General features: G+C 46.7%; 1 long non-coding RNA gene across 1 annotated transcript; it reads left to right on the plus strand.

The window, feature by feature from the left end:
- Positions 1–7,557: 7,557 nt before the first annotated feature.
- LOC129381777 (uncharacterized) lies at positions 7,558–9,967 on the plus strand. The gene is made up of 3 exons (XR_008609904.2): positions 7,558–7,690; positions 8,180–8,255; positions 9,359–9,967. It is a non-coding gene; the product is annotated as an uncharacterized lncRNA (long non-coding RNA).
- The last annotated feature ends 2,127 nt before the right edge of the window (positions 9,968–12,094 follow it).

A 12,094-nucleotide genomic window follows, 5' to 3' on the forward strand; every position in this document is an offset into this window, starting at 1 on the left:
CTGCACACAATCGCACGAGCTAGGGGATTGGCGCCACGTACGCGCCAGCTAGCAGATACCGCGCACAAAGAAGCGCCGCCGGTTCTCGCTCAAATGATCGCTGTACAAACACTCACACACGCGCACCGCAGTAAGCCCTTAACGAGCCGCCACATTTTCAGGCCGCGGTTAGGCGGCGAAGCTTAGCTCACCTCGCACTGCACGTAACTATTATGGTAGTGGCTTGCGCTTCGGGGATCATGTCGAATGCTCACATCCGCCCAATTAAAGACGCAGCAAAGTCCCTCATTATATAAAATCCTAATTTTTAAGTACACTCGCTTGACTCTGAGCACTCAAGTCGCCTCGATTACGACAAAGCTCGAAGAAACACACTGATCGTGCAAAATGGTTCTGGACGGTCAACTGTCGCGCCATGTTGTATCGAGACCTTCAACAAGTCATATCAGCGCGTCTCCTCACTTAGAACACATGCACACTCATAGAACATGTAATAATCGTTCAAAGTCACTTACCGTGGAGTCTTGGGGGTTCAAAGCAGTGAGAAACATCAACCACGGTAGAAGAATGTGCCGTCGCTGGTCGAATGGCCATAGAATAAAGAACACGAATGGCCGTCGCTGAAAGCTGCTTCAACGCGCGCGCGCGCGCTCCGAAGGCTGGTGTTCCTCCGCGCGTAGTTCCGACTTCGGCGTCCTCTGCAGCACCAAGGCGCGGCTACTCCGAACAGAAAAACAGCGCCGACACACATTGCGCGGGATATTTCGAATCTGACTGCAGAAATAATCCTACTGAAATTGTCGCTGCGGCTGACTGCCTTGTTGGTCATGGCTGAGTTATTCTTTTCTCTGTTTGTCTCGTCTCAATTTCCCCTACGCCACCGTTATTCCTTGAAAACCCCCATTTTACAACCGCAATGCCCCTTCAAATGGGGTCGGGGGTATAATAATGGTTCTAGCTTATTTTACTTCTTCTCGTGGGCGTACTCATTTTAAGCTAGGGGGGGAAAATGGCATATCAACTGTTAAAACGCCCATATGGGCTCATTTGTGTTTACAGTGTAGTGGGGGGCTCCGGAAATTTGGACCACCTATGTTCTTCAACGTGCACCTAAATCTAAGTAAACGGGTGCATTCGCATTTCGCCCTCATATAAATGCGGCCGCCGTGACAGATATATACAGTTCGTCTGGGTAGCGTTGCGGTGACTCATTTTTCTTTCAGACAAGGGCTTTAATTTTTTTTTTTCAGATCCTAATACGAGCCCATAAGCAGGGGAGCTCAGTTAATCGCGACAGGGGTGGTGTCATGCCTAGCAGACGCAACTTGCGCTTCCAGTGAACTTTGTGCGCTTGCGCTACTCTTGCTCAGCTCGTCGTTTCGCGGCGTTATCAGGCACTGACCGGCCCGCCAGTCAACGCCTGGCGCGGTACTCCGAATGTAAACTGCAGATTTGTAAGTTGGTTTTCGTGCAGTGCGTTTTCGGCGCTCACGGGCGAATGGGTGAGACATAGAAATGTTTGCGTTAAAACACTCGTGTACGTAGGTTTGGTAGCGGCTTACAGAATCCTAAGTGGCCAAATTTATACCACAGCCCTCCGCTATGTCATCTCTCATTGGCGGCGAGCAGTTACGGAGTCGCTATCTATCAGAAGCGCCTCGCTGGCGTAGTATGAGGGATCACGCGGCGCGCTCCTCATAGGTTTTGCTGTCAGTGCTCACTGAAAACACCACGTGGGAGCTCTCCCGGACATTTCTGTAAGTACTTTCGAAACGAGAGAAGTTTTTTACTGTCTAAATAATAATCTTCGGCAAACTGAAAGCACAGAATCATATACAGACGCTATCTCTTTACCGAGTACGTACAGTGAACGCCACTGCGCGCGGTCGCCGCAATGGAGTCTCCCGAACCGGCTTCTTGCGTGAAAGGTAGGTACTATGCAAGATATGTGAAAGACGTTCTTATAATGTTCGTATAACTAAATGGAGCGTAATAGAATGAAACCTCAATGCAACGATCGCACAGATTCGCAGCGACCGACTGCGCGTCTGCGCGCTTGTCCGCGCACTGTTTCGCTTTCGCCGCGTGCGCGTTTTCGCACCGTGCCGTAGCTTTAGGTGGCAGAATATGAGCATGTGACAGTATACAAGCAACCATTGTTGCATTGGCGCTGTCAGAGCTATTCAAAAATAATTTCATTATAGAGACTTCGACGCCTACGGGGACTGTGATGTGCGTGCCGTCGCGACGATTCAACCTTTTTTTTTTTCTTCTAAATTCTTGGACGTTTCAATATTATTTCTCTATTTCTCGAGTTGCGTCGCACTGTATGTTTATCGGTGTTCTCAGCGTGCGATTTCCCGCTGCTTCGTTATGGTAATCCAGTGCCTTAATTTAAAACACAAACATGACCATATGCCATGCTTCTTTTTTAATGCGCTTCTTACCGCTCCCTTTCGACTCCAGTGAACTTGCCAGTATCTATAGCATCGACAAGTTCATAGACCAAACCGTCGTGGCATTAGTGGGGCAGCGGACTCAGGCGAGCGTCTCAATGCACGTTTTCGAACATCGCTGACCCGGTGCCGTAGCAGAAATCTTTCTCGCGTCTGTGCTTGCTGCATACCTGAGTTGTAGCCGATGACTGTTTGCCTGTTTTATGTTTCGCGAGCCAAGCTTCACGCAGCTTCTTGTCCTGTGGCTACGTGTGAATAAGGCTGACACCGGGCTCCATTGCGTACGTCCGGCACTACGGCACTGAGCAGTAGCCCACCATGTTGTGCGACTTCAAAGGCAGCCACTACCTATTGTAGTGCTTTCAAGCGTTGTAACGTAGACACTCGAAGCGGAAAAATCTCGTCACTAAATGAGGACCGCAGCGTACGAGGGAATTTATACTCTCGTTTTCAGCTCGTTTCGGCGCTCCCGAAGCAGCCCACGCGGCCGCTATGTCCACGTGATCCCTCGTAGCACGTCACGTCGACGGTGGCGCCAGCTTTTCCATTGGTGGAGCTCGAGGCCAATATAGCCCCAGGGTTACTTCGGGGTGTTAAACCGCAGGATTTAACCAATAATTCTGCATTGTCTACACCGCAGTCTAATTTGCGGGCATATAGGCCTGTGATCAGCTGATTGTACAAAGAACACGAGCAATTGAGAAAGACTACAAAAGAAATTTGCTAGAATATCATTCAATCTGGCTCAGTGTGCCATCGCGACCTTGCCGTGTGCATCTCAATTTCAAAGGTATCTTTTTCTAAAAAATGAGAAATTCTGCGATGATTACAGTACTCCCTAATGCGAAATTTGAGCGCAGCTTATAGGCGTGTTAATTTCACGATTTATTGGCTGGCGCAGACAATCTGCCTCGTGTGGCACCTTGCAAATGAAGGCAAGCGTTGCGAAAAAGGTAATCCTCAAGCACAAGGGTAGCGGCGAGCAGAACCTGCGATCGTCGAAAATTTTATTTGTGGGTTAAGCGCTTCGGTTTTTATACATGACTCGTCGAAGCTTCCAGGGTAATTGTTGATGTCCTTGTGGCTTCCAGAAAGTACTACGCAATTTGCGTCGCGCACAGTCAGATTACAAAAAGCTTTGGTGACAACAGCCGACGGATACAACTATCGACAGCATTCGAGATTCTTCTTATAAATGCAGGTGCGTCGTGCGTCGAGGAATAACGTTTAACATTTGTTAGCTCATGAAAAGCAGTGACTGAAATAAAATAAAGAATTGAGCAGACGACGCGTGGCAGTGGCGTAGCCAGAAATTTCGTTCGGGGGGGGCTCACTTTGCAGCTCGGCCTCCTCCTTATAGAATTAGTCGAGGGATTAAGATATATATATATACATATATATATATATATATATATATATATATATATATATATGTGTGTGTGTGTGTGTGTGTGTGTGTGTGCTGTGTGTGTCTGTTGTTCAACAGCAACCTTGTTTACATTTTCGTACATATGCAACGACCAGGGGAAAATCTCAATGACACTTTCCTTTGTTAGAATGTATTGCGCAGGAGCAGCTGTAACCGGTTGTGTATCGTGAGTAATTGCTCCGAAATTATAGTCGCAACAGAGAGCACATATAAAAAGCAGGAGTTCTGCAACATATACGAGGGCGAGTCAAATGAAAGTGAGCCAATTCGAATATATGACAAACGGGGTACTTTATTTAAAAGTAGTCACCATGAGTATTTAGACACTTGTTCTACTAACGAGTCGTGTAATTCCCGTCTCATAAAACTCCTTGGTTTGCTGCCTCAAAAATCTGTAAATAACTGCACGTAATCTTCCGACACGAATCTGGTTCCCTTGAGCAGTTTCTTCAAATTTTACCAAATGTGGAAGACGCAAGGCAACAGGTCTGGGCTGCATGAGGGATGTTGCAGCGTTTCCCACTTGAACTTTGCCAGTTTTGTATTAACCACATCAGCGACGTGGGAACGGGTAATGTCGGGAAGCAAGATGTTCCCAATGCTCAATTTTCCACGTCGTTTGTTCTTAATTGTGACACGCAGCCGATCCGACCATTCACAATATCTGAAACGATTTAGAGTCTCTCTAGCTTTAGAAAATTCGATCAATAGTGGCCCCTAACGATCTAAAAAGAAGTCATCACTTTTCCGGCATAAATGACGGCCTTTGTTTTCCTTGGGAGTGGTGAATTTAAGTGTTTCAACTGTAAACTTTGCCGTAGTGTTTCAGGCTTGTAGTAGCGGCACCATGAGTCATCCCCGGTCACAATTGCAGACAAAAAGTCGTCACCCTCATCTGGGATTCTTTGACGTGCACTTAAATCTAAGTACACGGGTGTTTTCGCATTTCGCCTCCATCGAAATGCAGCCGCCGTGACCGGGATTCGATCCCGCGACCTCGTGCTCAGCAGCCCATACCATAGCCACTGAGGAACGACGGCCTTTTCAATTGTGTTCAGGGTGATTGCACGGTGGCTTTGGCCCGGCCATGGATCGTCTTTGTAACTTTCATGTGCTTCTTTGAACAGTTTGCTACAACGCTTCACAGTGGCCAATGAAACGCAATGTTCAACGCATACGGCAGCCATACGGCAAATAATTTCTTTTTGGGAAACATCTTCATTTGTCAAAAACCTCACGACACCAAGCTGTTCAACTTTCGGAGTGTCCATTATGTCACACACCCATGTTCAACCCAGTGTATGAGAGCATTAAAGAACATTTAACCTCACCTCTGCATGTCAATTGTAAATGAGATGCGTATGTGCTACGCACATGCCTCGAAAATAATGAACCCAACCATTATTGCGCGGGGCGGGTTTTCTCACTTTCATTTGACTCGCCTTCGTACATTAGAAATGCGAAGATACAATGGAATATACAAATGTGAAGATACAGCTTGATACAGGGCAAAAAATTGTCACTGGAAACAATGTTCGCTGCGCATATGCACAAAACCTCGCAACAAGATATTTAAATATACGCATAAGTCACCAATAAATCTACGTGCCTAAGAAAAAGTCACTATATATTATGCGTCAAACAAGGCAAATAAACAGGTTGCGAAACCACAGATTCACAGATCACAGCACCCCGCCCCCCTCCCTCCACTCCCAAAATGTATCGCGTGCGACGGAAGGCGGCGCGCTTCCTCCCCGCTTTTCTCCCTTGCGCACACAAGACTCAGCCACCACCGTCGGCTCACCCCTTCCCCCCCCCCCCCATGCTTTCACTCGCACATAGAGCATGCGGCGCGTGGTCACGATGTTATCGCCCTTGGCCTTTACTTGTACGGAACATGAGGGCAACGGCAGGAATACGCCTCTAGTCTTCATATAGCTGCTATCGCAATAATATAATAGTATCCGGCAACTGAAGCGTTCCGTGGCCCATTACTTTCCGCGAAAGAAGTAACAAAATCGAACTTTCACCACTCGAAAATTCGCTGCGCCGCAACAATGTCTTCTCTTTTTCTTTTGTGGGGTGGGGGGCGGCGAAATAAAATAGCGCAAAGGACAGCATGTTGGGCTACAATCGAATGCCTACTTTGGGCACCTAGTGTGGCTACCGAAGGAATATCGAAGAAAACCGGTGACGCTTGGTCCACAGGAAGCCATACGCATACTGTTCGGCATCCTACACCGGCGAGACAAAATTTTCCCGAGAGGTTGCGCTCAAGCGAACGCGTTGCAATCCATCGAGTCCCCGCAGTGCTGGCGGCGAGCGACTATGCATTGTTTCTTTTTCTCGTCTGCTAGCCAGAAAGCGTCCAAAACTCTGCCAGGCGAAAATGCAGTCGGCCAGAGAAAAACAAACGCGCATCCAAGTGCGCCGCGCGGTTATCGATGCAGCACGAGAAAAGCGCATGCGCTCTGGCTGGATCGGCAGCCCGCGGATTGCAAGAACAAAAAAAAAAAAAGAAAGGAAATGACAAAGAGGCTCAATATATCCTCGCGAATAAAAGTCTAGGTAGAAAAATAAATAAGAACTTAGTTACAATGGTAGCTTTAGTGTCTTGACATGGATGCTTTGGCGCAGGTGAAAAAAAAATATGTTTATATTCTTTTCTGTGACCTGACGGCACAAATGAACCACTACAACGCTTTGTCTCATCGGACCTCACTGCGTGCTTTGTCAACTTGTCTGATAGTATGTTGATTCGGTTTGTCTTGTTGTATGGCCCGATGTACGACTTTAGAAAAGTCGATGCACCTTTGGCGTCAAATGTTTACAACAGCATTAAATCCAGAAACTTCCGGAATTGAAAATCTAAAGCACGACTTTAAAAATATCAATGGACCTTTCGCATCAAAATGTTATGAGAACTTTATACCCACAACGTTTCAAAATTGAAATTCAAGCGCTCCGTAGATTCCGCGGCCTCCGCGAGATGCCGAGACGAGCCCGCTCGCCTTCAAAACGCCCTTGAAATTTTGTGCTCGGTGGGGCTCCTTGCGTTACGATATGTGACTCCCGATGCATGGGCGTTGCCGCGAAATCCAGCCCGATTTAGCAATGTTCACGCTAAAATGTCTTTTCGAGCATGAATTAAGGACATTCTAGACAAAATCGAGCATGATTTCTGGCGCCGGGAGTTGTTTTGGTCGGCGGCGCATGACAGCACGAAAAAATTTCGGGGGGGGCTGAAGCCCCATAAGCCCCCCCCCCCTGGCTACGCCCCTGACGCGTGGTACTCTGGCGCCATCTCGTAGCGATCGTCGTAGAACCCGTCGGGCGCAGCACCACGGTGTTGTGCACCAGGCATTACTGCCATAGAGAAAGAAATTCAACAGGGAACACTCGGCCAAAACTAGCAACAGGAAAAACGTTACGCTTAGTGTTAATCCCATCCCTTAGCTGACGCAAGCATCGAAACAAAAAGAATGGGAAATTAACGTAGACAAGATTTTATTCCTTTTTATTCTTTCCCGATTAAACTAAAAGTTTCACGTATAAATAAATTTGTACGTTGCGACTTATTTCCCTGCGTTACCTGGCAACAAGCTGACAGCACGCCAGACGCTGTATACGCATGCGTCATGCGGCAGACACGCCACCGAAGCGAGCGAGGCCGGCTGTGTATGTGAAGTTGGCCTGCTACGCGACCGTTTCTTTTGGACGTAGCCTGTTTTTTGGGCTCCCGGCGTATTCTCGCGTTCCTTGTGCACTTCGGCACGGCGCCACTGCACTATTCGACTACGGCTAGGTGAGAAATTTTGTTTGACAGTCTGTGACCCATTTCAAGCAATTTAGCCTTCTACTGCACGGAACCAAGACTTGTGACGCCGTTATCGACAAACAGCTTGGCCGTCCTGGCGTAGTTAATTGCAGCTAATGGCTCGTACTGCGAGATGTTTACCACGCTTTCTATGAGGCCCAACATTTTTTAAATTTTTTCGTTAGTTTTTCGGCACGCTCGCCACACCCGGCTTTGTGACGCACTTAGTTTCGCGTCTACTCAATCTTACTGGGACAAGTTCGTGACGCATCTCGGACCCCCAATATTATAATTTCGTTACTTTTTGGGATACTTTTGAGGCACGCTCGCCGGATCCGGCTTTGCCACGCAGTTAGCGAAAAGCATCTCGGCCGTGTAACGCAGTTAGTTTCGCGTCTGCTGAATCTTGCTGGAAGAAGTTCGTCACGCATTCTCTGACTCCAAATATTATTGTAATTTCGTTACTTACTTTTTCAGGATACTTTTGAGGTACGCCTACCGCACCTGGCGTTGTCACTAGGTGGGCGAAAAGCAGCTCGGTCGTGGTGAGAATGTAAGTTAGGCATGGACTGAATTTCAGTGGGACAATATTGTGACGCTTTTTCTGTCCCCGCATGAATGCCTACTTCGTTTCGGGACTTGCCTTGCGAAAACGCTACGAGAAATTGGCAGGAGTGATATACCTAGAGTGTGCTGCTTGCGCCGGCACAACGCGCAAAAGATAACGCCGAGAAGCTCAAAGACCAAGAACTTCAACATTCTGTCTTCTGAACGACTACAAACAGGCTTTGCACCCACGGATTTGAGTGCGAGTAGAGCGAATTCTTCTAGCGTCTAACATGGTCTGGCTGAGAGTCTGTGTTGTGTCTCTTCTGTGTATGTAGCTTACCATCGCGTCGGCTGAAGTCAAGCTCTTTCGGAAAAGCACAGTCGACTGTGTGTTTGTGTTTTTAAAGTGTAGAAAAGCGCAGTGCATTACCCCCGGTGACTGTGCGCAACCGTATCTGTCGATTAAAGTTCCTCTTTCAACTTGTAAACGACCATTATAAGGTTAACACCTCCAAGTTCTTTACTTACTCATCAGGTTATAACACGAGACGAAGGCATGCTTTATCGATTATCCCCCTCAACGCACGGAATAACTGTTTCAAATATTCTTTTTTTTTCCTAGGACAATAACAGACTGGAATAATCTTAATTCTCATATTGTTACCCAGAATTCCTTACCAATGTTTGAAAAATGCTTGCAAATGTTATGAATTCGTGTGCGTTATCTGCTTGTATGTTTTTTTTTTCTTGTAATTTATTCTTCACCAATGTCTGAATATGCCTGCATATGTGATGGATTTGTATGTGTTTACATGCTTGTATTTTTCTATGTATACCCACCCTGCTATGATCTGATTTCAGATCGCAGTATCTATAAATAAAAAAAAACAATGACAGGGAATGGGGTATGCTTGGCAAATCAGATGGTTTCATATTTTATGGTATTGCTTCGGACGAGTCAGCTATCTTCTACGCCATGTGTACGTAGAAGCGAACTGCTTTGCTTTGTAGCGCCGCCCATTCCCGACTCTCGCACGCTTAGCCTCTACATGCGCTATTCCTATAAGGTCTAAGCACCAAAATGACACTGCTTGTATTTTTTTTCAGCTGATGGCATTCGGTGGAGCTTCGTACGAGTGCTGCGGCTGCTTACCTGGGGCCACAACGTTAGATGAACGCACAAAAATTTCGGAACGAGCATTTATATAGAGCGAAATAAACATTTCCACAAGGTGTCTTGCGTCTACCTTATGAAATGCCATGTGGTACAGATTAGATGGAGGCTTGTAAAGATCGTTCGCAATCCTTTTAATTTAACGAATCGCACTCAGACCGCGCGATTGAGCAGCAGAAGCAAAAAAAAAAAAAAAAAAAACGCGCCGAGTAGCGCAGTGTGAGCTAACTATTAGCGTCCAAAACGCGCGTACCCTAAACCATAAGCGGAAGGAGTTAATCCCATCCGCTTGTTGCGCTACAATGAATTGGGCCGCTGGGCTCTATGGCAGTGTCCGCTCGTGTTGAGTGACTTTCTCTATTGTGCTACATTTTCTATTTCCGTCCTCCGCTGTTGTACGCGTTCGCTCGATTACGCCGCCGCTCACCGCAGGAACGGGCCAGTAAGAGCTGCACTCTGCAATCCGTGGCACAATCCCGTGTAATATTATTTCACGGTCGGCGCGTACGCGGCGAAGCGCTCATAATTGATTTCCTTTCCTCAGCTAGGTTCCTTATCTTAAGGGTGCATTTAATCGTGTGACTGTTAGCCACGTGCTTATCTCACTCGGCTTCGGTAAACGTCGCTTTCTGCACACTCGAGAGGCCCGATAGACTCTTATTTGGCCCTGTCATCTGGCCAAAAGTGCTTGTAGAGAGTTCCACTTCATTGCATTCCCGTTTTCTATATCTTGCGCGCCGTATAGCTTTATTCATGCACTATCGCGCCGGAAAAGAACACGAACACCAAAAAACGAACAAAATGTAGAAGGTGCATATGTGGCACATTGCCATCATTATTTCCACGTTCCCATCCACGTTCACATATTCGTCGTTCCTCTGTCTTGCGTCAGCCGACAGCGCCGCATATGCCTACTAATTTTACAATTTCAACTTAAAGCCTAATCTTCTAGCGCGGAATTGTTTCCCTACAGTTTACATGCGTTCTGTCGCCCTAATTCTCCACGGGTTATCTGCTTTACGCACTGTATGTCCTGCCGGTTTCTTCCTCTCAATTTCAACTATAGGCGCCTACTTCGCGATGCCGAGCATTCACCCTTTCCCCACCAGCACCCCATTTACCGAAATTTGTCATTGCCAGGCTTCTGTCGTCGACATGTGAGGTTTCTTTTAAAGGATTTCTGAACCTGCCTCAGGCTCGGTGAAAAGAAGAGTCGGCGGATAGCATACGCTGCTGGGAAAAAAAATTCTGTAACTGCACGTGTCAAAGCCATGATCTCGCTTTGAGGCACGCCATAGTGAGGGACTCCGGAATAACTTCGACTACCTGGACTTCTTTAACGTGCACTCAATGCACGGTACAAGGGTGTTTTTGCATTTCGCACCCATCGAAATGCGGCCGCTGCAGCCACGATTCGATCCCGTGACTCCGCCCTTCGCAGCGCAATGCGAAAGCAACCACGGCAGGTACGCTGCTGTGAACATTTCCGCCAAATTTCGCGGTCGCGCGCGCCGCGTAGAGCTCGCAAGCGGAGCGCCCGAAGTCGCCTTTCTCTCAAAAGCTCTTTTCCACAGAAGCCTTCTCCTCTCTCTTTTCGGGCTGCTATGTTTCGTCGTATAGCAGATTCTCATATGCAGCTGCTATTGGCCAATAGCCGACATCAATCAAGAAGGGCGTTTGGATTAGTGCGCTTCTTTCTACAAAAAAATAATTAAATTATGGGGTTTTACGAGCCGAAACCACTTTCTGAATATGAGGCACGCCGTAGTGGGGGACACCGGGAATTTGGACCACCTGGGGTTCTTTAACGTGCACCTAAATATAAGTACACGGGTGCTTTAACTTTAGCCAGAGTTTAAAACTATGCGAAAGCCACCAAGCTGGACAGAACCTAGGTAATGTTGCCTGCACTCGCTTGGAGATGCTCAGATTACTTTTCATTCCGCCCAATGAGATAATTAATCTTAATTATTCAACTTCTCAAATATTATAATTAAATTAAAAGTGTCAATGAGAAAATTGTAGAGCAACATTAAAAAGTCGTGATACAGCTTTCTGTTCATCAATACGCAATACATAAAAATGTTATTCCGAGCATGAAAGAGCCCGCAAATACAGGCAAGGTTCCTCGAGTGACCAGTCGCACGGCAATTTTGCGTGCATTTACGGTGCTCCAACTTCGCTTCCGCTTTGTTTTTCTGCCAAATGAAGAAATTCTTGAATTCAATGTTTATTGTCAAGTGAAGTAAACCTATAAACGCTCCTTATTCTTAACAGGTTTCAAGCTCAATTTCCGAATTTAAACATATATTATGAGGCATTCATTCGGCAACATCAGTTTTAACAATGGCACCAGTATTTCCTGTACCTAGTTGCAAAATTTTACTGTTAAATGAACGATTTTTATGTGGCATACAATTTATGCCGATTAATGTCGTTGCTCTCCTATCCTGTCCTTCGTTTTTACAAGGGGTGATCTTTGTGACCATTTTGATGTGGTAGAAGAAGTGACCTCTAGACACTATGGATGTGGCCTCATCTTGAAATTCATTTAGACCACGCATTCTTTGCTCTAGACTGAGGCTCTATAATTCACAGCGAGTGAAAAAAAAATGCGATAAAAGAAAGCCACAGCCTATCATGCTGCACCAAAGCGACTTTAATATGTT

Source organism: Dermacentor andersoni, chromosome 1 (assembly GCF_023375885.2).
Source record: "Dermacentor andersoni chromosome 1, qqDerAnde1_hic_scaffold, whole genome shotgun sequence".
NCBI classification, from domain to species: domain Eukaryota; kingdom Metazoa; phylum Arthropoda; class Arachnida; order Ixodida; family Ixodidae; genus Dermacentor; species Dermacentor andersoni.